This window comes from Lissotriton vulgaris, chromosome 9 (assembly GCF_964263255.1).
Source record: "Lissotriton vulgaris chromosome 9, aLisVul1.2, whole genome shotgun sequence".
Classification (NCBI taxonomy): Eukaryota; Metazoa; Chordata; class Amphibia; order Caudata; family Salamandridae; genus Lissotriton; species Lissotriton vulgaris.
The window spans coordinates 153,997,238-154,024,372 of NC_141697.1; positions in this window are offsets into that span (position 1 = coordinate 153,997,238).

A 27,135-nucleotide genomic window follows, 5' to 3' on the forward strand; every position below is an offset into this window, starting at 1 on the left:
ACCTAGTGATTACGACTCCTCTGAGGCAGAAGCCGGAGGACAGATAGCTGCGATTTTTTAACCTGTTCGGAATTACTTTTGCTGCACTTTAAAAAACTTGTGATTTGATTTGTGTCATTTTAAAATACTAGCTTTCACTCACCCTGCCCAGCCGCTCCTCGCGCAGACGATTTGAAGCTGACGCGTTGGAGGCAGGGCTTGCCGTTGTTGGGGGTTGACTCTTTCCGCCCACCTGTGCTGAGATGAGGCCCGCCCACCCGGCTACTTAATCTCCCGCCCTCCCACTCGCCTTAGACCTAGTGATTACGACTCCTCTGAGGCGGAAGCCGGAGGACAGATAGCTGCGATTTTTTTAACCTGTTTGGAATTACTTTTGCTGCACTTTAAAAAACTTGTGATTTGATTTGTGTCATTTTAAAATACTAGCTTTCACTCACCCTGCCCAGTCGCTCCTCGCGCAGACGATTTGAATCTGACGCGTTGGAGGCAGGGCTTGCCGTTTTTGGGGGTTGACTCTTTCCGCCCACCTGTGCTGAGATGAGCCCCGCCCTCTTCCACCCCCTTAAAAGGCGCAGCGGGCGGGCGCGCCGGCGGCGCACCAAAGACAAGCCCGTGTGCGCCCGTCCGCGCCCTGAGGCGCCCGGCGGCCAGAAACTCTGCCCACCCTGGGCCAATACTCCGCAGCTCAATCACTTACTCCTCTGAGGAGCTTCATCGCCTGAATTAGACCCTCATCTCTTGCACTTCTTTTGATTGCTCGCTCAAATCGCCATCTAAATGCCCACAGTGCAACTTTGCATACCCCTCCAACACCGCACCTTTAGCGCCTCTAACCCCGCCCCTACAAGTTCCTGACTATCAATTGTCGATCTCTGCCTAAAAACAGAGACCATATATTCGACTTATTAACCTCCACCCAGCCAGATGCTCTGTTCCTAACGGAAACCTGGCTCCATGCGAGCTCCGGCCCAGACGTGGCTAGTGCCCTGCCACCTGGATATGTCATAGTTAGGCAGGATCGAACCACCGGGAAAGGTGGGGGGACAGCGATCATTTTTAAGGACATCTATTCCTGCTCTCTGAACGCTGTTCCTTTTCCAAATTGTGAAGCTGCATTATTCAAGATAGCGGTCTCCCCCCGACTGACGCTATCGGGCATTCTCATCTACCGTCCCCCTGACAAGCCCACGCAGTGGCTGGCCTCATTCGCTGAGCACGTTGCTCCCAACGTTATGAAGGCAGCTAATTTTACGATCTTGGGAGACCTAAATCTCCATCTAGAGGACACGCAGAATGGCTTAAGCAGAACGTTTTTATCCGACTGAGAGGCCATCAATCTAATACTGCGTAACCGAGGACCCACCCATCAGGCCGGCCATTTACTTGACCCTATCATCTCTAATATCCTGTTTGACTGCACCTCCCCTGCCCTCCCCCTTGATTGGTCCGATCATTTCGCCATTTATTTCACCCTGCCTGCGGATACTACTAAGGGCATGCCCTTTCCTGGCACTATGGGCAATCACAGAGCCTGGTCTAAGCTGAACGTCTCGGCATTTAACGCCTCTCTTTCTGCCACCCGCCCTGATACCAAACTTGGGTGCATCTCCCTGGCTCAGGAAGTATCCTACTGGCTTACCTCTAACATCAATCACCACCTGCCGATACGTCCCAGACGTCGAATCCCTCATCTTGCCCCAGCCCCATGGTTTATGGACGATCTGAAAGCTAACATCTGGAGAGATCCTGGCGAAAAACGTACGCCCTGAATGACAAATTAACCTATCGTTAAGCACTCAGGCTATACCATCGAGCCTGTAGAAAGGCTAAAGCCCTCTTTGTCTCAGAGTCTATCGAAAAGGCCATTAACCGGCCGAAAGCCCTTTTTTCTAGGTTAAAAAGCTAGCAGGCTCAAATACCGCCCCACTCCACCCATGCTTGGGGAAGTGGAATGCAATGAAATTGCGGACTTCTTTATATCTAAAGTTGAAACTATCTACAATACCCTGTCCTCAGTTCCCCCTAAACCACCTCCTGACCCCCCCACCCCGGACTCTCTGAGCCTACTACCTCTGAAAACACAGATCTCGGAATGGCCCCTGTTAGACTCCATCACGCTGCTCGCCTGCATGACGAAGGTCAACTCAGGATCCCTCCTGGACCCAATTCCTATGAACATCCTCCGCCAGCTCGCTCCTGACGCTCTATTAGTCATCCAAGAGCTCCTGAACTCCTCTTTGCGGGAATCTACAGTCCCGGATGAATGGAAAAGAGCCTTGGTAGTGCCACTTTAAAAAAACCCGGTGCAGACCCCAAGATGCTTGCCAACTTTCGGCCCATCTCCCTGCTGCCTATGTTCTCTAAAATCCTGGAGAGGCATGTTAACATCCGTCTCTCCTCTTATGTGGAGACTACAGGTTTTTTACATCCATCCCAGTCGGGATTTCGCCCCCATTTCCCCACCGAAACAACCCTCTTGGGGGTGACTGAGAACCTACGCTCTCGTGTCGATCATGGTGAGACCGCGGCGCTTATTCTTTTAGATTTAAGCGCCGCATTCGACACGGTCTCACACCCCATTCTCTTGAGAGCTCTGAGAATGGCTGGAGTGACCGGCCCTGCTCTGGCCTGGCTGGCCTCGTTCTTGAATCATCGCACTTTTCAGGTTGTCTCTTCCGGTTCATCCTCCTCTGTCCGTTCATCTGCGTATGGAGTCCCGCAGGGGTCCTCAATGAGCCCTATGCTCTTTAATATCTACGTGAAACCCCTGGCCACCATTGTGGAAGACGATGGCCTATCCCTCTACTCATACGCAGGCGACATCCAGATCCTTTTCTCTCTCTCCTCAGCTGCAGCAAACGCTCCATCCGCTCTTAAACTTGGACTTAGCCGAGTGGCAGAGTGGATGCAGGCGAATCTCCTGAAGCTGAATGGAGATAAGACGGAGGTGCTCATTCTGGGCAAGCAGAAGCACCTCTGGAGCCCTGCACACTGGCCTTCAGAAATGGGCCCACCACCCCTTCCAGTGACCCAGGTTCGCAACCTTGGCTTTGTCCTGGATGACTCGCTCTCCATGCGGCATCATGTGGTCAAGGTGGCAGCCACGTGCTTCTCCATCTTGGGGTGTCTTCGAAAAATTCTATGGATGCTCCCAGTGGGGACTAGACGCTCGGTGGTCCAGGCTTTAATCACCTCTCGCCTGGACTACGGCAATGTACTCTACCTCGGAGCCACCCTGGAGCTTCAGAGGAGACTTCAGCTGGTTCAGAATTCAGCTGCTCGCCTCCTCTGCAAGGTCCCATGGAGATCCCCAATCTCCCCCTTTCTTAGAGACCTTCACTGGCTCCGCATTGCCAACTGAGTCAAATTCAAGGCCCTCTGCCTTATGCATAAAATCAAGCAAGGGTCAGCTCCAGTCTACCTCCAGGCCCTCGTCCAACAATATTCTCCACCCCGTCATCTTAGATCATCAGGTCATGGCAACTTTCTGATTCCACGCTTTAAATTGACGAGAATGGGCGGACGCTCTTTCTCCTGTGCTGACCCCAGGCTATGGAACTCTCTTCCGGCTACACTTAAGCTTGAATCTTCTTTGTTGAAATTCTGCAGAGACCTTAAAACCTGGCTCTTTTCTCAATAACAACTGCGATGTGTAATTACTACTTCTTTGGCTCCGGGAGACCCCCTGTGGGTAGCTGCGCGCCCTATAAATTCAACTACAATACAACAATACAATACAATGTGCAGACTTTATTGGATACATATCGATAGTTGTACATTGGACTAACGTAGCTTTTATTAGCGTACCGGGCGCGACTTCAGAGCGGGAGCGGGCAGCGCTCTAGTCTTTTTTCCTGTCATTTCATCTTATAGACTACTTCCTAGTTTGGACCTGTTTCACTTCCGGGTTTTCAGACGCCAGTAGAGCAAGGGCGATTGTGCCACAGGTAAAGTCTCACGCCCTTACAGCATGATATTTTAACTCTATTTGAGGCGAATTGGAGAATTAATATGTACGTTTTCCTCAGGGTGTTACATGGACTGATTATTTGTAATCACTGGCTTTTTCAGGATTTCGTGCCACACGTACCCGTGGGTTACAGACTTATTTTGGAATTTCACTATTTGTATACGACCATACCTAATCTTAACTTTGGATCTATATGGATTAATACTGGCGCATTGGATTGTTTTTTTCATGCATAGCGGGTAAGATATGTTGAATTTCCCGATATCACAAGAGTTTGCAATTAGGGGGACGGTTTATATACTTTTTAGAATATTGTGAATGCCGGGGAGGGTCCCTTATTTATCAAATACGATAGTCGTGACTAGAGACATTGCCCCTTTTGGATGAGTATCGAGTTACACATCTTATTGTTACAATCGAATTTGTCAATGGGCTAGAAAGTCACTTTGTACTTTTGACGGATCTGGCTAATACTGATAGTAGCTCACAAGCATCATGCGATATTATGGTTTCAATTTTACTTGGTGAGTTTGTGTTGATGTACACATCTCCCGTACATTCTCACTGAAAACATGACCCCTATATTTTACAGTGACGACTATTTCTCGTGCTTAATACCGAAAGGGGCACCCTTCCGGGTTGGAATTATCACCGGAACTAGGGTAAGTTAGATCTCGGATGTTATACTATTACTGAGACTAGGGGGGGGGGATCTACTTATTGAATATGGGGTATTGATCCCTTTCTCTTGGCGTTTCTTTCCTTTTCTCTTTCCTTTTATTTTTCATATTGGATTACCCTAAATACTGAGGATTCAGCCATTGAGGTATTATAAATTTTGTCTTCTTATCACGTGCATTGTGGCTTCTTTGTGGTTTCGTGACACTGTTTTAACTGTTTTGACTTAAGGATGGTTTGGCTCATACACACACTTTGTTTCTTTATTTAGACGCGACACAGGTGATGTTTTTACTCTTTGCTGCTATATATAACAATACCAACTTTCAAGGATGTGGATAATAACTTTTGGGTCTTTTTAGACTTACTAACAGACCTTTTGAATATAACTGTATATTTAGTTTCGAGGGGTTCCCCATACGGAGGTGATTGTCGACTAAGATGTCACTTTTGGGTATAGACTGTATTTCATAGACTTTTAGACGTGTATTCGCTGGCTTGCGACTTAGGTCATTCCTTTTGTATTTTCCAGCCCTGAAGAGTTGTAGTCACTGTGTATGTACAGTCCTACAACGAAACACGTGTCGGCTGGTTGTATATTATTGCTGATTTGATGACCTAATAAAAAGGAGAGATACATGAACCTTCATGAAAACGACGTTGGACAAAATTTCTCTTTGTTGCAATCCTATTTACTGTAACATTGCTGTTGAGATTCTGTCTGAGTGCGCAGGATTTTGTGTTCTGGTATAACAGAGACATTGTACACTGGTCCAATATGCACAAGAGCAAAAAGGAGCCTTGTTGAAACCAGCACCAGCAAGACACAAGTGACAGCAGTGAGAGAATGCCAGTCTATGGCCACACAATGCTGACAGCAGGAAAACAGATGACACGCCAGGCTTAGGTGATGTTGTTATACTAAGTGAAGGGCCAAAGACAAGTAGTTGTGCATTAATAACCACGAGCGAAGACCGGAAGGGATCTAAGTATGCCACATGGACCTGGAGCCATACAAAGGAAGCAAAGACTTCCTGTAGGGTCGCGTAGTAGCCTGAGGCATCTAATAGTTAGAAGGCGAGAAGACCATGGCTCAAAAAGGGCAACAGCCAGCCGGGCACTCCGAAAGCTAGTGGGATAAGTAGACGGGGGCAGGGACAACGGACACTGTGTGAATGAAGGAGCCAGCACGAATCCGCAGGGTAAGCACACCAAGCAGATCCATAGCAGGAAGAAAACCGTTGAAACAATGAAAACGTAACTTAACAAGAGTCTAGAGTATGCTAAACATACTCGCAGAGATTTGTAAATTGGGTAGGACAACTTCCAGAGCAGTAACCCATGCTCCCTGTCTAAGCAGAACAACCGCCCTCTGCAAGACAGATGAGGAGAAGAACAAGTCATTTTTGTAGCCAAAGTGAGGACAATGAAAAGGTCCCAGACCCCAAACAGTGATTTCGAAGGAAAACAGGCCCTTGAAGGGTACACAGTATGAAGGGAAACAAAGCTTGGGAACAATCATACTGAAAAAGCAGGGTACATGGACACCGCCGTAGGCCAGGCGGCCAAAGAGAGTCTATGACCACAGATAACAGAGAACACCTGCTAAACCACTCGCTTAGAGGACGAACCAGAAGGGGTTGTATGCCCAAGTCGCACTAAGAACAACCATAAGAACACCACATAGTGGCAATAGGATGCCTTGTAGCGAAAGAATAGCTACAACCCAGTGTTTCACCACGAATGCGGGATAGACACCACACAGCACAGAACCTATGCCAAATTCTGACGCAATATAGAAAGAGAAACCCAACATGCAAGAAGCAAGTTACAGAAGGAACTCTGTAGGGATGGACAAGTGACTCCCAGCAGAACGTGTGAGACTCCATAGCAGCATACCAAGGCATTGGCAGTACCGAGTGCCATGAATACCCCACATAGGGTAAGGCAAATCCCCAGCAGGGGTGTCCTCTAGGGCTAAAGACAGTCATAGGACTGAAAAAAAGAAAAGCAGCCAAACGGCTGTACTGAACAAACAGATAAAGGGCTAACCAGCCATGAACAGTAACCAGCCACTAAAAATCAATCCGTGCATTAGGTTGGACACCGGAAAATAACTCAGAGATATAGTAACACGATTTATCTCAGCCCTGATTAGAGACACGGGAGACCGCGGAATCTGCGTAGCGGTCAAACAGATCTACTCCATTAACTGGAAGATCCCCGAGGGCATCCGGAACATGATCTGGGAAGCGACTGTTGCACAGCCAAGCATGGTGGCGTAAAGCCACAGCGCGAGCCAGGACCCGTCCCATAGAGTCAGTGGCATCCAGAGAGTACCTAACGAAATATTGTGCCATGCTTCTGCCATGCAGAAGAAGGCAGAGCAACTCCATCAGTGGCCCTTCTGGAATAGAAGGGAGAAGGTGGGCAACTGAGTCCCAAAGAGCGGAGGATGCGAGGGCGAACACGCAGGCTGTATTTAAAGCCCGGATGCCTGCTCTAGCAGAGGTGAAAAGCCAGTGGCCATAATCATCTAGCCACCAAGATTCCCTGGTGGGAGGTAACAATGGTAAAGATGGTGAAGACTCCAAACTAAAAGCTGCCTGAACATCCACGCCCTGAGCAGTTGGGTGAAGAGACAAACAGAGAGAATCACCAGGAGCAGGGCAGTGCCTACGAGCAATAGCACGCTTAACGAGGTCACCAGAAGCTGGCCTCGACCAAGCGCCATGGAGAACGTCAAGTTGCGAATGCCCAAAGGGCAGCAAAGGTTCAACTTCAATAGGCTCCAAATGGAGCAGATCCATTAAAGGATTAGAAAGCAATGGCACCATAGGAGGCTGAATGCCAAGCACATTAGCTGCCCCATGAATAGAGTGTGCAAAGGCAGCACTAGATTCATCTGCTATCCATTTAGGTGACAATAAATTGTCAGTAGAGGATGGTTGAAGGCTAATCCTACCACTGGACATGAGGAATGGAGCAGCCGGAGACTGACCCGAAGGCCAGGCGACACAGGGTACTTGCACCCTGGTCCCTTCATCAGGGGAGCCCAGGGAAGCATCAGGCTCGCATCAGGCTCCAAAGGAGGAGGCGCAAATGAAACCAGCAGCGTCAACGGACATTACAGTGACCTATTGCCGCCCGAGGAGTCGGGGGAGCAACCACCAAGGGAGGCGGACTCGACGCCGGTCGCATTGGAGTCGCCTGGACGTCGACGACCTCCACAGAGGTTTCGACCTGGACGCCGACTGACGCCGATCCCACAGCAAGAGATGCCAGAGCTGGCGTTGAGCCTGGGGTAGTACCCGGCGTCGACCCAGGCGGCGCCGCCTCCAACATCGGCGCAGGAAGCCGCACAGGGCTATGCGCTGACTGACAGGGTTGACCTGGCTCTGGGCCCTGGCTTGGAGGCATCGACACACACACAGCCGGTGCCAGTGAAACGTCCGCAGACGAGGACCCGGCATGAGCGCCTGCAACCTCTGTGGGGCCCAAAGGCGCACCAGGGAGAGAGGGTGACTCAAAACAAGCCTGTAGCGCCTTACAATAGGCCTCCATTTGTACTCGCGTTGCCCCAACACCCGGAAAGGGTGGATACAAAGGGTGAGGCTGCCGTGCGTCTTTACCCAGCTCAGTGCGAGAGAAATGGGCGGCAGTGGCACGGGCAGCGGAAGAAGAACTCTGTAAGCGACGCCTGTGCTTATGCTTACCTGTAGTCGCACGTCTGTCGCGGGTGAGACCACGGGAACTAGCCCGATGTCGAGAAGAGGAACGGCGACAAGGGAGACAGACCAGACACCTGTGCGGCCAGCAACTTCATGCAACGCTCCCTCAAGGACTTTGGCTTCATCCGCTGACAGGCGTCACAGTCCTTAGAGTCGTGGTGCACGCAGAGGCACCACATACAAATGAGGTGCAGGTCAGTCCCAGACATCTGACGCGCATAGGCTTCACAGGCCTTAAAGCCGGAAGGCATTGCACACTGTTCCGCTCAACAACGAAACGCCGAGAAGGCCCAAAAACCAGGCCAAGGACTGCTGGTTTTCCAGGATCCGCGCTCGGACGCGGAAAGGAAGAAACACTTATGTCAGCACGCAGGAAGGGGCATATGTGGCTCCACTGACGTCATGTCCGTGGACAACGTCAGGGCGGAAATGGGCGGCGCTGCCCAACCCCCCCCCCCCCACCCCCCCCACCCCCACCCCGGCGCGCAGAGGTGCTGCTGTGGAAAGGTTTTCCGGATCCAGTCTGACGCCTGGAAATATTTTAAGTTAAGGAATCTGCAACTAGATGTCTATCAGATTTTTCTTTTCGCCTAATTTTTAATGGGGTATTGTCTTTGTAGTTGTGGGGTCGATCTCATTGGTATTTGATGACAAGAGGAACCAACATCCCACCCTACATGGTTGCAGTATAATGCCAGAGCTTGCAGTACTGCCCACTCCTTGGCATATGAATGTTTTACATGTTTTGGAACGAGGGTCGAGGAGCCAGGATAAATCACAGTTTCTTCGTTTGGGCAGTCCATGACGAACTCTGGGGGTCCATCCTTTTCGGCCAATAGAATTTCATAGCAGAATGACACGTTCTTCCAGAAGAGAACTCTGATGGGTCTTTATATGTCTCCTTCCATCTGGAGTTGCATCTCTCATAGGCAATGCAGGACTAATACAGCCACCCTCCAGGAATCTTGGATCTGGGCGCCTCTAGCGATGACATTAGCTAGAAAAACGATATATTTGGACCAGGCAGCAAAATCATGTAACACAATATCAGCTGGAATGCAATATGGTCCAAGAGCCCTATCGCGTGTAACTGCTTTGAGAGAATTTAAAACAACTATATTATCAAAAAAAAGGCTTGGCACTTGAAGGAAGCATGGCTGCTTCAGTACCGTTATTTAGGCTATAAGTATTGTCATGGTAAAGATTCTTAAAGTGTTCAAACCATTCGAATAAAGAAACATGGTTATTTGGGTCCAATGCTGCAGGGTTGCGGCCACTCGATACTAATACCAAAACTTGGTGCAATCTTTAGCTACAGAAGCATCTTTGAGGTCCTGTCACCTCTGTGATGCCCAAGCCTTTTGAGCAGTGCCCAAAGATAGCTTATATAGTGTAGGAAGCTGGGTTCTTTTGCAGTAACACCCCCCCACGCACTTTTTTTTCCAGATTTCTGATGCACTTTGACTTTATGTGCCATGGGCCCCTGCCAATCAGGTACCCAGGGCCTGTGTTCTTTCCCAAAACTGTACCTTTGTACCCCCCCATCGGCATCTCTCTGGCCACAGGTAAGTCCCTTGTAAAAGTTACCATGGGTACCAAGGGCACTGTGACCAGGGAAGGCCTCTAAGGGCTACAGCACACATGTGCCACTATTAGAGGTCCTGTACTTTAACACACACACACACTGTCATTGCAGACTGAGTATTTTGGTGCAGAAAAGTGAAGAAAAGTGTAGAGTCGACATGGCACATATTCCTGTGTGACATGCCTGCAACCCACTACCTATTGCATAGGTAAGGCACCCCTCTAGCTGGGTGCACTATACCACTGGTGAGGGTACAGTTGCATGAGCGCTGTGCCCCGTACAGTGTCTAAGTCCATTCTTAGACATTGTAAGTGCAGTAAAGCCTTAAAGAGTATATGGTGTGGGAGTTTGCCATTACGAATTCCACAGCACCAAAATGGCTAAACTGAATTCTGGGACGTTTGGTAGCAAACTTCTCAGCATAATAAACCCACACTGATTCCAGTGTGGTATTTATTATACCATGCACTTAAAGGGCATCTTAGAGACGCGACCCCCACCCTCTCCTGCTATCAGGAGCAGTCCCCCTTCCAGTCACTCCTCCTTTTCGGCGGGTAGACAGCGGGAAAACTTGGAACAGCCAAGAAGGTGTTCCCACCTCTGCCAACCCCACCCCTCAAGTGAGAGAAGCAAGGTGAAGCCCACTCTTCAGTGCATGCCATCTTTCAGAAGGGGTACAAAAGGGGGTGGTGATGGACGGAGCATCTGAATCAATCAAACACTCACACCCAGTCAAAAGATCTGGGTTTAATCCATCACCGTTCCTTAGCCCACTTTTGTACATCTTTCAGAAGGCAGGCACTCACCAATCAGTGTTAGGGATTGTGCCCACTCCCCCACATGGGGTGAGCACACCAAGGGTGTAGTCGCACCAAGGTCGGTAGCCAAATGGCTACTGACCTGGAGACCCCTAACATGACCCTTAAATACAGTATTGAGGGGGCAGCCCTGAACCAAGAAAACCGATTCCTGCAACCTAAGAAGATGGACGAAAGAAGACGCCCAGCAGAGGAAACTGCAGAGAAGACCTGACTTGAACCCAGCCCTAACGGGCCGTCTACAGTTTCCAGATATCCGGCGCTATAAGTCACCTTACCCTGCAGCCAGGGACTTCCAGAACCCCTGTGATGACTGACTGCCTTTAACAAAGACCAGATCTCCTGTGAACAGCAGCTCTGATCAAAAGAAACTCACAAGACAGACTGAGCCTTCTGAGGACAAAGACACTTGACGCCTGGAACCACCACCGCACCCAACGCCTAGGGCTAGAGTCCGAGTGGCACTGGCCCCAACGAGGTACCCCAGCGCTCCAGAGTCTGTCCATCATGGGTTGACCCCTCCAGGACTTCCCTACGTCGCTTGCAACCTATGCAGGGAGAGCCCTACCCCAACCACGAGTGGCCCGGTAAGGTGAAATTTTCCCTAAAAAGACAACCCTGCATCCAGCCGTCCTGCACCATGGAGAATAGGACCTGTGATGCACCTACATACCTGAGCCCTCCAACTTACCTGCCCAGCTGTTGGTTCCTCTCGGAAGACTTCCTGGACCAAGCATGCAGCCAAAATCCAAAACCGTCAACTCCCATTGAATATAGGGCACCTGACACCTAAACAGCACCCTGCACCCAGCCCCTGTGCCGCTATGGGTGCACCTTGTGGGCTAAATCGGATCCCCGTTTGCCCTGAGCCTAAGTCCAGGAGCTTTGCTCCCACAACCTTGTGGCCTGCTCGTGAGCAGCCACCAACCAGAGGTCCCTTATCCCCCTTTGGGTAACATTGGGCCACAGCACTATGCACTACTCAAGTGCTGCTGAGGGTGCTTTGAGCATGCATCTTTGACCCTGAGAGAACCCTGTTTCTAATCCCAAGAAACCAACTCCTCAAACCAAGTACTTACATGTAAACAGAAAAAACAGTTTTATCCCATAGGACTGCATTGACTGCTTTTCTGCGAAAAATATTCTAAGCGTGGAGTTGGTTTGTATGAAAACCCTAAGAAAATGCATATGTGTAATAACTAAATTACTTACCTTTTGTCTAGGAAATGCCACAGTGTGATATCTAGGTGTAAGACGTTTCCAGACACCTATCTGGAAATCCCAGTGCACTGCGTCAAAATATCACTCAATTGAGTGTCTAGTCGTATTGACAATATTTAGCAAAAAATTAAGTAAACATACACAATAGGTTCAATAATACACAACAAAGTGATCAAAAGAAACAAAGAAGAGGGTAGTTGAGATCTTCAAGCGTTGAACAAAGTCTTTTTTTAAAGTTCTTGAAAATTGAAATAAGCAAATCGCAAAATCCAAAAAGTGCTTTACATCAGCATCAGTAGTTGAAACGTAAAAATCCCAATGCATTTTGGGCTAACAACAAAGCACTTCATCAGGGGAATCTGTAGAATGACAATGCAAACCATTACATAAATCAATAAGCAATCAGCGGAGAGCTGAGAGACCTATCATAAGGGTAAGGAAAGCACAATGTCACAATGCGTGTATCAAAGAAAGAGAGAGAAAACCAGTGCGTGAAAATACACACAACATACGTGCTAGCTGATAAAAAGGTATTCGAGCACCAAAAAGAAACAAATGTGAAACCTTAATGAAAATATGTTTCTAGTTTCAAGTTTAACATTTGTATAGCGCACTACTCACCCAGAGGGTCTCAAGGCGCTTGAGGGAGGGGGGTACTTTACTTATCGAATATCGAAGTTTTTAGTTGTTTTCTGAAGGAGAGGTGGTTCTGTGTAAGGCAGAGGTGGGTAGGGAGAGAATTCCAGGTTTTGGCCGCTAAGTAGGAGAAAGATCTTCCCACCATGGTGGAGCTATGGATGCGTGGGATTGCGGCGAGGGCTTGATTGGATGATCGTAGTTGACGGGTGGGGGTGTAAAAGGACAGGCGCGTGTTGAGGCATTCGGGTCCTAGGTCGTAGAGGGCTTTGTGTGCGTGGGTGAGGAGACAGAACGTTATTCTCTTGTTGACGGGGAGCCAGTGGAGGTCTTTCAGGTGACTGGAAATGTGAGCTTGGCGGGGGATGTCTAGTATGAGTCTGGCTGAGGCGTTTTGGATGTGTTGAAGTTTTTTCTGTAGTTTGGCTGGGGTTCCGGCGTATAGGGTGTTTCCGTAGTCCAGTCGGCTTGTGACCAGTGCGTGGGTGACAGTCTTTCTTGTTTCGGTGGGGATCCAACGGAAGACTTTTTTGAGCATGCGTAAGATGTTGAAGCATGATGATGAGACGGCGTTGACTTTTTTGTTCATCGAGAGGGAGGAGTCCAGGATGAAGCCCAGGTTACGTGCGTGATCCGTAGGTATGGGTGCGGTTCCCAGGGCTGGTGGCCACCAAGAGTCATCCCAGGCAGAGGGGGATGAGCCTAAGATGAGGACTTCCGTTTTGTCCGAGTTCAGTTTTAAACGGCTGTTCTTCATCCACTCGGCTACTTCTTTCATTCCTTCGTGTAGGTTGGTTTAGGCGGTGTTTGGGTCTTTGGTGAGAGAGAGGATCAGCTGGGTGTCGTCTGCGTAGGAGAGGATGTTGAGGTTGTGTTGGCGCGCGATGGATGCGAGGGGACTCATGTATACGTTGAAGAGGGTGGGACTGAGTGATGATCCTTGTGGTACGCCGCAGATGACTTCGGTGGCCTCTGATCTAAAAGGGGGGAGGCGGACTCTCTGGGTTCTTCCGGTGAGGAACGAGATGACCAGTCCAATGCTTTTCCTTGTATTCTGATGTTGCTGAGGCGTTGTATGAGGGTGCTATGACAGACTGTGTCGAAGACTGCGGAGAGGTCGAGTAGGATGAGGGCAACTGTTTCTCCGTTGTCTAGTAGTGTTCGAATGTCGTCTGTTGCTGCGATGAGGGCGGTTTCGGTGCTGTGTTTGGCCCGGAAGCCGGACTGTGAGGGGTCGAGGGATTTGTTGGATTCAAGGAAGGGGGCGAGCTGGCTGTTGACGGCTTTCTCAATGACTTTGGCAGGGAATGGGAGGAGCGAGATGGGGCGGTAGTTCTTAAGTTCAGTGGGGTCTGCTGTGGGTTTCTTCAGAAGGGCGCTGAGTTCGGCATGTTTCTAGCTTTCCGGGAAGGTAGCGGAGTTGAAGGAACAGTTGATGACATCGCGGAGATGGGGTGCGACGATCAAGTCTGCTTTGTTGAAAATGTGGTGGGGACATGGGTCGGTTGGCGATCCTGAGTGGATGGAGTTCATCAGGCGGATGGTGTCTTCGGTGGTGATTGGGATCCAGGCGTAAAGGTTGTTAGAGTGCGGTGTTGGTTCGGGGGTGGGTGGGGTGGGTTGGTCTTCGGACTGGTTTTTTAAGCTGTTATGTATGTCGGCGATTTTGTTGTGGAAGAATGAGGATAGAGAGTCGCAGAGGTCTTGGGAGGGAGTGATGTCGTTGGTGCCGGCGGTGGGGTTAGTAAATTCTTTGACGATGTTAAATAGTTCCTTGCTGTTTTGGGCGTTGTTGTCAAGTCGAGCCTTGAATGCTGATTTCTTGGTGGTGTTTGCGGGTGGCATTCTTGAAGGAGGCCAGGTTGTCAGTGGTTGAGTTTTTTCTCCAGGCTTTCTCGAGGGTACGACAGAGCTTCCTTGGATTTCTTAAGGTCGTCGTTGAACCATGGGGCTTTTTTGCTGCCTTGCTTGATTTGATGGTTTCTCAGGGGTCATAGTTCTTCGGCGCTGTGGCTGATCCATTGTGTGATGTTGGTGGCTGCTTGGTTTGGGTCCGATGATTTGGCAGGAGGGTTTGGTGAAGCGATGTGAAGAGCTGGTCGGTGGTAATTTTGTTCCAGTTTCTTCAGGGAATAGGTTGAGGGGGGTTGTGGGTCGTGGTCTTTTTGTAGTAGAAGTGAACGCAACTGTGGTCCGTCCAATGGAGAGCTGTGGTGTGATCGAAGGAAATGTGTTTGCTGGAGGTGAAGATAGGGTCGAGCGTGTGTCCGGCATGGTGGGTGGGGGTGTCAACAAGTTGTTTGAGTCCGAGATTGGCCAGGTTGTCCAGAAGGGTGGTGGTATTGCTGTTGTTTTTCTTTTCCAGGTGGAAGTTGAGGTCTCCCAGTAGGATGTAGTTCTCGGAGGGGAGGGCATGTGGGCTGATGAAGTCAGTGATGTCTTCACTGAATTGTGTGCGGGGTCCTGGTGGCCTGTAGATGAGGGTGCCTCTGAGTGTGGTCTTGGGGTCGGTGTGGATCTGGAAGTGAAGGTGTTCGGCGGTAGCGAGGAAGTCGTCGGAATTGGTCGTGATGCGGATGGAGTTTTTATGGACGATGGCGATGCCTCCTCCTGTTTGGTTGATGCGGTCCTTTCGGATGATCTTGTAGCCGTCCGGGATGGCTATGGCTATGTCGGGCGCTGATGAGGCATTCATCCAGGTTTCTGTAAGGAAGGCAACGTCCGGAGATGTGGTGTCGAGTAGGTTCCAGAGTTCAATTGAGTGTCTGTGGACCGAGCGGGTGTTGAGCAGGATGCAGTTTAGGTGGTTGGTGTTGGAGCTCAGTTTGCAGTTTGTGGATTTGGTGTGGGTTCTGATGCAGTCGAATTTGCAGGAGTGGCAGGTGAAGGGTCCATGGGTGTGTCCTGGGGCAGCTTGGTAGCATGGTGTTGTGCTGCCAAGGTTAAGGGCTGAGAGGGTTGTGGCGTCGTATGTTGTGCGGGCGAAATGGATTTTTCGGGGACAAGGGGGTCTGGCGCTGGGCGCGGACGGGCGTAGATGAGCTTACCTTTGGCGCACCTTCGGCGCGCATGGGGCGTGAACGCTGCGCGCAAAAGCATCTGTCATATGTGGATGGTGGAGGGGGCGGGGGCGAGGGAGGAGCAGCTGGGAGGCGGGAGCGGGGTGGAGAGCCGGGCTGGGAGGCACAACAAACAAACAAGATGGCTGCAAGCCAAAAGTGAAAACAGGACGAGATTGGGGCACGACCTTACTTAAGCAATATCAACTGGGCAGCACAGTCAGGCAACAATATGCAAAGCGAGTGGCACAGCAATTAATATTAGCACAGTAAAAGATAAATCACGGTCTGCTAATAAAGCGCTACGATGATTATATGTTCAGCAGTGATCAAGTCTGGCAATAAGCGCTACTATGACAGAGCAAGATTATAGCAGTGCGAGGCAATTAGAGCGCTACGATACCACGTGTGGGTGAGCAGGGAGCAGCGAGGGGAGCGACCGATTCTGAGAGGCTCAGGACGACATCCTTATTTTCTCCTCAGATCTGCGTACAGCACTCCCCGCAGTTATTACACTGGCACATAACTATGGCGAGGTATCTGGATATCAAATCAATGCATCCAAAACGGAGATGATGCTGTGGAATGAGGCTGAGCCAGTGGCAGGGGCTCAGTTAAGCCATTCTATGAGATATCTGGGTCTCATCATCGTAAAGGACATTGATAACATCGTATCGCTGAACTTTGACATAGTTGCGAGGAATTGTAGAAAGCTTATGAGGTCTTGGTCTTCGCTCCCCATTTCCATCTTGGGTAGAGCTAAACTGGTCAAAATGTCTATTGTACCCAAAATCACCTTTTTGTTTAATACTGCCCCGTTACATTTTGAACCCTCTATTTTATCAAAACTACAAGGCCAAATTAGTTCTTTTATTCGGAATGACCACATACCACGGTTAGCATGGAAAAAGGGGGATTGGCAGCACCTGATTTACAACTTTACGCCTGGGCTTTTCAATTTTCCCATGCCAGGATGCTGCTTAAAATGCCGACTAATGTAGGGTTAGGCAGTATGTTTGCCGCACTACTTAGAGGAGAGGGGGTAGGCCAGCAGGGTTTTTTGCTTAAATTCGGGGATCCTACGTTTTTTAAAAAGGTTAAGTTGAAGGTTTTGTTGGGTTTTACAAAGACATGGGTTAAACTAAGAGGTACCATAAAGGTGGGATACTTTGAAAATAGGTCTCCACTGTGGGACTCTCCAGGTTGTCCCGCGTGGCTTCTTGACAGCTTGGCAACACCATTGAGAGAGGCTGGTCTAGAGGTTTGGGGGAACCTTTACTTAGACGGTGTCTTGCTGTCTTGGGACTACTTATCAGACAGAGTGGGGTTGGGTCTCTCTAGATTTAAATATCTACAGATAGTGAGCTGGGCCCATGCACAGTGTACTGTCAGGGGCAGATTCCAAATGGGAGGGGAGAGCAGAATACTATCCCTGATGATGGACAAACCTCCTGTAACTAAAGAGATCTCATTCTGGTACAATTTGTTACTAGAAGAGGTCGACCGAGAGTTCAAACTACCCGAAACATTGTGGAGTTCTTCATTTATTGGAAAAGATCTTGAGAATATCTAGTACTCCTCCTTTAAGATCCTGTGGGACACAGTGAAGCCAGCGTGGTTGCGTAGGAACCATCTTTTCACGCTTCATAGAGCGTACTATTCTCCGCAGAGGTTATCAAAATTTTCTATAGACTCCACCGCGGCGTGCCCTAAATGTGGGGTGCTGGCAGCCTCAGACTTACATATGTTCTTCGAATGCCCATTGCTGTCACTTTATTGGGACTCTATCAGTACTCTGTTGTCAACATCTTTGGGGTATCAAATCTGAATCAACGCAATGCTTGTAATTTTCGGAACATCATTGGAAATCCATAGTCCTGTCAAAAAACTTCTGTTCTATTGTATCCTATTGGCAAGGAGAGAAATATGCAGGAAATGGAAAGAATCACTGCCTCCCACCCTGTTAGATTGGCGTATATCAGTCCTGCAAACGTCTAAAATCGATCTATCAAGATCTGGTAACCCAGAAAAAAACATGGCTTTTGGCACCTTTTGAATTGGGTTTAAAGTCCGTGGGTTTTTTTTTCCCCCACTGTCCGATGATTAACACTGCTTGGTCTACTCTCCTCCCTATGGCCTCCCCCGATCCACAATGGGTTTTGAATAGCAGCAACACTGCTCTTTTATGGTTAACATCTCGTGGCACGCTTTTTGGAGAGCTTGAACAATACTGAGTGTCAATACAAGTTGGTAGATGACACTACCAGGTTACCTGTGACAGTACAGTTCATCTCCCTCTCCTAGTGCTCCTATGTGGTTTTCCAAGAGCAAAACGAGGACACAAAAAAAATTAAAAATAAAAGATCTACCAGACTGTCAACTATTTCATGAGTTCTCAAATATAGTACAATCATATATCGTGGTGTCAAAAGGTATCCCTCAAGCCCTCAAAATGTCATCTCGAACACCTGATCTACAACCCCTGATACGCCATATCCGGTGTGTTACTTCGTTTATAAGGGAATCATCTGCTTCATGGGTCACCTATGAAGATGATTTGGGGAGAATAATCATTAGAATTGTATGTATATATGAGTTACACCCTAGGTTGTATCTTGTGGCTAGTTTTTGATATCCATGTCTGTCAGAAATGGGATCTCTGGTTGGCTAAGGCTTGCGCCCAAGCCAGGCAGAGACCACCACTCTAGTCAGGGCAAGGGAGTTACACGGCAAATATAAACCCTGCTCACCAACTTGGTAGCTTGGCATGAGCAGTCAGGCTTATCCCAGAGGCAATGTGTAAAGCGTTTGTGCAACACCCACACAGCAGTAACACACTAGGCGCACCACAAAAGGAACTCCACACAAGGTTATATATAAAAATAGTCTTTGTATTATAAGAATTACATTAGAATAGTAATCACACAATGTACACTGTGCCAACTGGCACTGGGCAGTATTTACAGGGGATTATATACACATGACAGGGCCACATGGACCACTGTCAGAATCATCCCTTAGAAGAAATAGTAACAGTAAGATTTATCATAGACGTAGAACACAACCAGTATCTGTAGCACAAATAGTAAATGTGAAGCACAACCAGTAGCTACTTGTGAAATACTGTACTGAGGCCTAGATTCTGCAAACGTAAATCACACTATGCAATAATCATCACATTAGGCATGAAACACATGATGCGCCAACCTTCTGAACATTAAACTACATTACGCATAGGTATCACCAGTATAGACACATTACGCAGTAATCAGGGTCTCATACACTGAAACGGACCCTAGGCCAACTGGCCTCTCACAGGGGGTTAAAATGCCCAACGTCCAGAATGTAAGGGTTGGCTGCAAAAGCAGCAAAGTGTGCAGTTGACTGGCCTAAACATAGCAGCTGCCCACTACTTGCTGGGCAGCTGTGCAAGCAAAAATGTGGGCACTAGCACTACACGTGCCTAATCCACCGGGGCTGCTGCGGGGACTCCTCCGGGGATGTTGACTAAAACACTAATGCCCCCAAGATGCAGTTGCCCGCAACGGCGGCGCAACTGTGAGGAGATATGGGGCTGGTACTGCAGTGCTTCCTGAACCCCCACTGGGGCTCTAACACCAAAAGATGCCCCATGGTGAAGCGGCCTGCCACTGCGGCGCTGCTGTGAAGCCAAAGGGAGAACAGGCACAACTGTGCCTGGGAGCCACACTAGGGGGACTCTTGAAAACAAATGCCCCCATCGTTGGAGCCCCATGGGTTCTAAAAACAAATATGCCACAGTTGGAGCGGCCCGCTGTCAGGTGCGGGACCGCTCAGACAGCAAGAAGAGAAGCCCCTACTCACCGAGCTCCTTCGGTCTCCATGTGCAACGCGTCTCCTCCAACCGCTGCAGGGGCAGGCACTGGCAATGTGCCTCGGGCCCCCTCCGCCTTAAGTTCACGACTGCTGCAGGATGCAGGGCTCTCCTCAGTGCATAGGAGCCCTGCTACCTCACCGACCACCACTGTCTCTTCTTCCTGTGCAGGCTCTCCCTGCTCAGGGGAGCCCCGAGAGCCACAGCACGTTCGGAGTTGGCCCCGCCCACATCTGGGCGGAATCTCCTTCATTTCCGGGTCACGGCCTGCGGCCGTGATTTCCTCAGTGCGGGTAGGCTCCCATTTTCCCTAATTACCAAAGCGGGGTGGGCACCTATATTGCTTCCTCTCAATGCGGGGTAGGCACCCGCGGTTTTGCATACAGCGGGGTGGGCTCCCGCTAGAAAGTACCGATGCGGGGTAGACTCTCGCTCGGTTTTTAGCATAAGTTAGCGGCCATAACTCGGGTGGGCTCCCGCAAGACCTCAGCAATGCGGGGGAATCCCGACGTCGGGATTCCCTCAAATTCGATTGCAGCTCAGCACTGTAAAAGCCCACGTGCTCCTGAGGACAGCAAAGCGCTCATCATAAAATAAAAGCGCTCCCAAGGCGGTAGAATCATACTCCAGTGTCAGAAATGGAGCGCTTTACCCAGCAATGAAGAGAAAAGCGCTCTTCCAAATAAAAGGCAAAGTTCAGGGGGCACCAAGCTGGGCTCAGGCAGGCCAGCACACAGGGCCCTCCAGCAGGGAGGCAGTCCCTTGTGGCCGTTTCTCCTGGAGCCCAGCAGCAGCAGACCGCAGCATCAGGACCAGCACAGCAGAAAACAAATTCATGGGGTCGCAGCCCCTTCTTTTATACACCCTTTTCTTTGGTGACATAGCACAGGGCATGGGGATACCAGTTAGAACTGGTTTGGGGGAGTTTTAGAGCACTTTGTTTTGCTCAGTTTCTCTCTCCTTTGTCAGGTGGGGGATCAGGGATTAGACACACCTCAGGGGATGGAGCCGGCATAGTGGAGGGAAGGCACAGCCCTAGTCAGGTCCCAGGTGCAACTCCTCCCTCCCATCTACATGCAGATCTCCCTATTCACTCACTACTGGGCAGACTCCCCCTGTCTCCTGGAGCCACCCACACCTCTCAACTCCTGTCAATCACAAGCCAGACATGCAACTCACATCAGGCAGGCAAGCACACCGCACACAGAAATGCCAATTTTTAAAGTGGCATTTCTCCAACAGTCACCATACATCTGCGCACACCATTGCACAGAATTTATTCTCACAAGTTCATACATAATAAACTCGCCCCTGCACTCCTCTTATACCAGGAATTACCATGGATTAACATATCCCCCCTGCATACCTATGGGAGGGCAGGCCAATCTCACCAAACGCACTCAGAGCGAGCACGCACTTTACACTGGGCCACAGTCCTAAAGTGCGCAGAGGCCAAAAACTACCAATATCAAATCACAGAAAATGCCAAAATTTTAAGAGTGAACCTGCCGAAAGGGTCAAGTCCAACAATGTCTAATAGGCTACATACTGTTTGGGTTATCATTTTCGGTAGTTCTAATTTCCTGCCCTGGTTGAATATTAGCCGATGAAGTTTTATGATTATATGCATATGCTGGTATAAACGTCTGTTGATGGTCACTCTGTACTCTCCAAGGAGTTGGGAGCGTTACTGAGGCTAATCGTGTGCAAATAGGGACCAGAGGAGCTCTCTGCTGTTGCTCAATTATGTTACTGCTTTATGGCTGTAAATCCATCTGACTAAAAGCTTCATGGACACCTTTTCTACCTACAAGTTGTTTTACGAAGTTTGTCAATTGACAATAAACGACCCTGAGTTCGCCCACCTCAGAATTTAGTTAATTAATCAATGAAGTACAATTCGCCACGTAGCTACAGGGCTCGATTATCAGGACAACAGGATAGGCAGGGATGCCGGGTAAGTGGGAGATATTGATTCTTTGTGCAGGTCAAGCAATGGGAAAAAACGATTTGTGCTTGGCAAAGCTTCTTCAAGGGGCGTCAAACCAGATAGAGACACATCAAGTGTAATAGGGTCTCTCCTGCAAAAGGTAGGGGTGGTGGTCTACTTAAAGACTTTATGAATATTCTGGAAAGGAGTTTTTGCTGGTTATTAGAACTATTAATATTATTGGAGCTAGCAGGTCCTACACATGGTGACAAAGGGAAGGAAGGGTCTGGGATTGGAGTTTGGTAACTCTTCAGATTCGACCAAAAGGTTGTCAATCCGATCAATAAACCAGTTACCACACATTGATTTAAAAAGTTTTTTTACAATTAGCAAGGCTCCATACCCCCTTTCTTTTGCCCATTATCGATCAATACAATTGGAAATTGCCAGCAAGGCCTCCAGCAAGACAACAATCCAGCCCCTCTAACAATAAATGTATAACAGTTGATATTGCACTGTTCACCCCAGGCCACCGTATTCTGATTCAAACAATGATGACCCAATTCAAAAATGCTTGACAGTCCCAGTTCACAGTACCTTTGAGACCAAGTATGAAGATGTTAGAGGAGGGGCCCAGCCCAGCCTCCTACAGGATTGGATGGGCCCAGCCTTGGCCCAGGCATGTCCCATGCAGCAGGACCATGCTGCACTTTAGTAGCGCACTCCAGGTAGAGATGCTGTGGCAGGGGTTGTTGGGAGTTGTGGTCTGCAGCGGCCTGATTGCATCAGAAGCTCCACCCGTGTGAAAGTGATTCCACTTGTAGGCTGGGGTTGATGGGACTTGTGGTCCACAGTTGCCAGATTGCATCCGGGGCTCGACCCCTGCAAAAGTGATCCCACTTGTAGGCTGTTGAGATTCTGGTGTGTGTAGCACGCAACAGAGCACTACTGGCAATTAGCAGAAGGAATCAAAAGCAGCCCCAAACACACAGGACCATGCTGCGCTTAAGTAGAGCTCGCCAGGAAGTGATGCTGTGCTAGGGGTGGATGGGACTTGTGGAACACTGGCAGCTCGACCCCTGTAAAAGTGATAACACTGGTAGGCTAGTGAGTTTCTGGCATATGTGTCGCACTCCAGCACACTACTGGCAATTAGCAGAAGGAATCAAATGTGGCCCCAAACACACTGGACCACGCTGCACTTAAGTAGTACTGTCCTGGAAGTGATGCTGTGACAGGGGTTGATGAGACTTGTGGTCTCCAGTGGCCAGATTACATCTGTGGCTCGACCCCTGTGAAAGTGATCCCACTGGTATACTGTTGAGTTTCTGGTGTGGGTAGAGAGCTCCAGCAGCACTACTGGCAATTAGCAGAAAGAATCACAAGTGGACCCAAACACCCATATCACTGCCCAACGCAGAGGCCAAATTATTGGCTAAAGCATTGGCCACCAGGCTGACACCCCATCTTACGAAAGTAGTACATCCAGATCAATCGGGTTTATGCCCGGTAGGAATACGGCGCTCAACTTGAGATGCCTACATGGCGTGACTACTTGCAAGCGTACCATCCAGGAAGATGCCATTACCCTATCTCTTGAAGCACGCATGGCCTTTGATACTGTCGAGTGGCCTTTTTATCTTCGCAGTCCTTAAACATATGGGGTTCGGGACCCAATTTTGCACTTGGATACAGCTATTATACAGAAAGCCACTTGCACAAGTAGTAGCAAATGGACGAATCTTCCGTGACTTCCCGCTAGGGCGTGGAACAAGGCAGGGTTGCCCACTATCGCCACTACTCTTCGCCCTCGTGCTGGAGCCTCTGGTGTAAAAGGGGTCGTAGACAACCAGTGACCAAAGACCCTTTTGTGTTGCCCGGCGGTGTCGCCTCTATTACCCACAAAGTATTAATCTATGAAGAAGCAGGCGCTGGAGACTGAAAGGCAGGAAACGAGGGTTTATTCTCTCCGGAGGAGAACACATCAATTCAGACAGCAAGTATCGTCACGAGGTGCTCTAACCGCATCTCTGAGGCCTGGCCTCTTATACACAGGTTTATGATCTTTATTGCACGTAACACATTCTTGCAACACTTTGATATGTGAAAGAACATCCTCGGAATCTCCCCTTCAGGCCCGTTCCCACACATTTACAGTTGAAGCCCCCGCCCCGGTCACAACAGGTGATGATTATCGTGCAGCTGGACATTCCGCCGATTCACGGAATGTGTGGGGTTGATCGGATCTAAGGGTGTTCGATCGACTTGAGGGTCCTTTGATAAGGGGAGGCTTCCTACTGTACGGGGTAATAAACAGTATCCGCAGGGCCAGGTGGTGGCTTGGGAACAAGGAAGACAGACGGGCACACAGGAAAGAGGGGGGTTTGCATCAAAGGGCCTGAGACTATGAAAGGAATGAAGGGAGGTGTCGCGCTGGGAACAGGATGGGATTCTGAGGCAGATCTGCGCTGGAGAGGGGTTTATGACCCAAGGAGAGCGAGGGGGTTGTCAGCGTGCGGGGGATGCCTGCGAGGCTAAGAAAGAGAGTGAGAGAGAGAGAGAGGCGCTGGCTATCAGCGAGGGGCAGAGGGGCCATGGTGCTCAAAATGGCTGCCGCTTACGCGCAAGGCATGTGAAAGCGGGAGTGATCGGTGCGTGGGGGTGCTTGTGTAGGTGGAGAGCCGTGCTGGGGGTCAGGGGTATGCAGAGGGTGGTTCTGGTCAAGGCAGCTAAAGTGGTGGGTGTGTGCGACAAAGAGTGTGGCATCGGGGCAAAAGGGAAGATGGCGCAGATAATGTTCACCAAAACGTATTAATTTTCCACAGTCCTCCCTTTAACATTTCTAAGACATCTTGCAGGCCTATTTCCTATCTATGTCTACTGTTGTGGTCATAAGTAAGGAAGTGAAAACCCAGGTGAAGGAACTGTACATAAACATCACATTTTTTTTTTTTTTAAATCTTTTCATCTGGTGGGCGGGCTCATCGTTAAGCTTTGTTACAGGAAAGTCATAGTAATGCAATATCAGACAAAAATTATGCAGTGAGAGCGTTGGATACAGATCATAGATGCTTGTAGTCATTCGGAATAGGAGCCGATAAGTTACCACGTAAGTAAGTTCTTTTTGTACTCGGTTGGAGCATAGTCAATTCAATGGTGGTTGGGAGAGAAATGAGACATAGTAAAAACAATAATCAGGGTTCCCAGTGTCTTATGGTCGTGGACCATGATTAGTGAGTTCTCAGCATTCTTTGTCGTCTTCCGTTGGCACTGTTGAGCACCTGTATTACAATTCGTTCTTTAGTAGGAATGTCCATGTGGGTTGAGCCGTTGGAGGTCTGCGGGCAGGAGAGTGTCTTTGTTCTGTTTCGCCAGACCTCATGGGAGAAATGCGTTACGGTTTTGGAGCAGATGCATTTTCTTCCATAATCCAGAGTGTGGTCATTAGAAGGAGACAGAAAAGGATTGTGGTGAAGGGTGCAATTGTCTTTGAGTTGTGGAGTCTGTCTGTTCTTGGGTTTCTGTGGTGGGTATTTCCTGTTGCTTCCATCATCTTCAAGGTGCTCGGTACCGGGCAGAACCACATACTTCGTTTAGCTTCTCTTTGGGGTGACCCCTGGTGGTGTTTTTAGGTCACCGTTCTGAGATTTAACACAGTTCGTGGTCTACTTAGTCGGGGCTCCCTCCCTTTTGACGCAGGAAATACCCTTCTCCGGATGGCACAGTAGGATTTAGAGGATTTTGAAAGTTCAGGTGGAGGGAGGGGGGTGTGTGAATAGTCCTTAGGGCAGGTCGGAGGAGGAGGGGATGGAGCAGGGCCAGATCGGGAACAGACCAGGGGGACGGAAAATTTTAGACAGGCGGGTCCATAATCACGTTCAGAGAGCGGGGACTTTTTGGCACGCGTCGATCATAGAGCAGGGGCCTCAGGTCAGCCCTTTCCTTTAGTTTTGTCGGAAACAGTGCCTTGTCCTGCGACTCCTTACTGTTGTGGTCTCGCCTTGGCCTCTGTCACTGAGGTTCCACGATCTGCAGTCAGGCCGCGTGCTCCCACATCCGGTCTCTTTCTCCTCCGACAGTGGTACCCTTAAATGAGTTTGAAAAGACAGTCTTTAGAGATTTTGCAGAGGAAGGTAATTACGTAAATCTATTTCTCTCCCAACACCAAGCAACTGGGGTAAACATCCGCTACATTGAGGTCTGCAGCCAACGTATAAACAATTGATGATGGGTTTGCTGGATTCCCAACAACTTCCCTTTGTGGTTATTTCTTTGGCGTTTTGTCGGTTTATTACATTCATTTGTCGTGGTACGAGGTCTGATACCCATACATTGCATTCGTTTATTACAGTCATGTCAGTTCTTCTGGTAGAGACCCATTTCCCTAGAACGAGTCTTGCAAGGCTAGACCGGTCTTCAGGGTTTTGTATTTTACGGAAAAAGTGCAACGTGTTATTCACCATAGTCTGATAGGCATCCTTCTGAGGAATGAACATAGGCTAAACGATTCTCTATTACATCAATGCGTCCTATCTTTTAGCTAAACATCTTATTTTCAACAAGGTTTACTGCAGCAAGTTCTTTCATTTTTCGATCTAATTTTAGCTTCGTAAACATCATTCTAAATTCTACATAGTTTCTTACAACCTGGCTACTTTATTAAAAACTCGGACTCGTGATGACTGTTCAACCCATCTTTGGGGTGAGCGAGGTCTAATGGGAAACAACTAGGAACATAGCGAACTGGGGCAAGGGACATTTTCCAAACTCCTGTTCAGGGCAACTGATACCAAGCCGGGGGCATTCTGGAAAAACGGGGATGTCTCGATCACTTTTTCTGTTTGGGTATTGAGATAACTTCGGGACGGGGGGAGGTCGCGTTTATCAGAAACATTTTATCATGGATGCCACTGACAAGTAGTTCCCTCAAAATGGGTCAGATTAGAGAACCTTAGTCGTCTTACCTGTCCCTTTCTTTTCGGCCAATCTAGGTTTCATCAATATTTAGCAGAAAAGGAGAGGTATTGACATGGCATCAATGCAATTTTATTAAAAACGAATTTTGAGCAAATACTTGTGGTATTTGGAGCCAATTGGGTGGTACAGCAAGTTCGCCAATTAGGTGCCAGTCATTTAGGGAGAGACAGAGAGAGGGTGATAGAGAGAAAGATAGAGAGATAGATAGAGAGAGTGAGAGATGTGCAACGATAGGCTAAATGATACACATGTGTCCTGGGAGAGTGACTGTGTACCATTTAGGCTATTCAGTGCATTACCCAATATGAGACGTTTCGGGTCTGTGTTAGGATGTAGAAAGCATGCAGTTTGGGACGGAAGAGCATTAGGTCAGGTACAAGAAGGACGTGCATTGAGTTGGGCGCCCTTTGGTGTCATCTTGCAGCGTTAGTCCGTTTCATGTATCGGGCGTGACGTGGCTCCAGATCTGTTACGATACCCCAATCGCGATTCCATTGTAACCTGCAGAGGGAGAAAAAGAGGGAAAGGGAGGGGGAACAACATTCGAGCATATCAAATGTACGGGCACGAAAGTCCTTTACTTACCACATACCCGTCTTATCCCCTCAGGATATAATCCCTGGGGTCTCGGTTTCCGAAGTCAAAGGGGTGGGCAGTGTGGCAAGGGTGGCGAGCGA